Source organism: Mandrillus leucophaeus, unplaced genomic scaffold, assembly GCF_000951045.1.
Source record: "Mandrillus leucophaeus isolate KB7577 unplaced genomic scaffold, Mleu.le_1.0 Scaffold480, whole genome shotgun sequence".
NCBI lineage: Eukaryota > Metazoa > Chordata > Mammalia > Primates > Cercopithecidae > Mandrillus > Mandrillus leucophaeus.
The window spans coordinates 691748-693304 of NW_012105143.1; the positions used below are offsets into that span (position 1 = coordinate 691748).

General features: G+C 34.8%; 1 long non-coding RNA gene across 1 annotated transcript in view; it reads left to right on the top strand.

The window, feature by feature from the left end:
* The first annotated feature begins 554 nt into the window (after positions 1 to 554).
* Positions 555 to 1557, top strand: part of LOC105550386 — a 39492-nt gene continuing 38489 nt past the window's right edge. Inside the window, exon 1 of the long non-coding RNA XR_001007703.1 lies at positions 555 to 608. This is a non-coding gene — a long non-coding RNA (uncharacterized LOC105550386). The remainder of the gene's footprint in view (positions 609 to 1557) is intronic.

Genomic DNA, 1557 nt, shown 5'->3' on the forward strand with positions numbered 1-1557 from the left:
GAGAGTGAAAAAGAGGGGGATTCTCTTGGGATATTTCTGAGGACTGCTTTGGGAAAAACAATATATTAGGTAATATCTACTTTGGGGCTGGACACGGTGGCTCATGCCTGTAATCTTAGCACTTTGGGAGGCCTAAGCGGATGGATCACTTGAGGTCAGGAGTTCAAGATCAGCTTGGCCAACATGGGGAAACAGTCTCCACTAACATTCAAAAATTAGCCAGGTGCAGTGGCATGTGCCTATAATCCCAGCTACTCGGGAGGCTGAGGCAGGAGAATCACTTGAGCCCAGGAGGTGGAGGTTGCAATGAGCTGAGATTGTGTAACTGAACTCCACCCTGGGTGACACAGTGAGACTCCATCTCAAAAAAAAAAAAAAAAAAAAAACCAAAATCTACTTTGGTCTTTTCTCATATAAATTCTGTGTTCCAAGTTCTATGTTTCTATGATGTGGAAATAAGTCTTAATGAACCAACAAAACTTAAAGGTGAGGTCTGAGCCAACCACAAGTCATGTACTTATGACCTAAGAAGCAAAGCGTGGTAAAACTTTCTCAGTGTTCCTCCTTCTCCCTTTCCATCTCCTCGCTGGGCTAAGAAAAGGATTCTGGTGAGAAAAAAAAAAAAAATCAAGAGAGAATTTTAAAATACTAAGTTTCAACTTTTATAGGCATATTTTAAACATTTTCTTTCACTATCTTACATATAAAATATTTGGGTGAGAATATTCTTTCCAAGAACTCTATGCTGCCTAGAGACCTTTATACAGGCCAATACATCTTGGTGGAAATCACTTTTTCTTCAAGAAATATGTAAATGAGTACTCAAATGCAAAGCCCGGAATCAGAGACTGAGCTATCTCTTCTTTACTAATTATCCTCGCTGACCTCTTGTGCTGTAGTAATACATCATTTAGTTTGACATCCGACCAAATCCATTAGTGTAAAATGTTTTTGCTAATTAGTTATATTGTTTTCTAACAGTTTAAATGCTTTCACGCGCCAAAATTCTATTATATCATGCTGTATTAATTACATCATGCTATATTAATTATATCATATTACCATAATGTTATTTAATTATATAATTATATCATGGAATTCACATAATATTATACGTATAAACTAAGCATCGTCAAAGTATTCTCCTTTTATAGGTAAGAAAACAAAGTCAGAACAAAGTTAAATAATTATCTCAGGTCTAACAATTAGTAATGGCTGCAGCCAGGACTTAGATCAAAATCCACCTGAAACCAAAGCCTGTGTTCTTCACCATCACCTCAAGTTCCCTTTCATAACTATTGGAATAAGACTGAGAAAGAAGAAAAATGGAATCTTTAAGATAACTTCTTAAAGTAAATATCAAAATGCCTTTAACTTAATTCATCATTAAAAATTGGAAATAAATAGATTCTCCTAACACCAGAGTATACAGTAACACACAAGAACAGATTGAAAAAATACAGTGTTTTATGATCTGCAAATAATTACATCTCACTGATAATAGATTTTATACCAAATAAATAAATAGCTCTATAGATAAAATCTTATACAATGGGG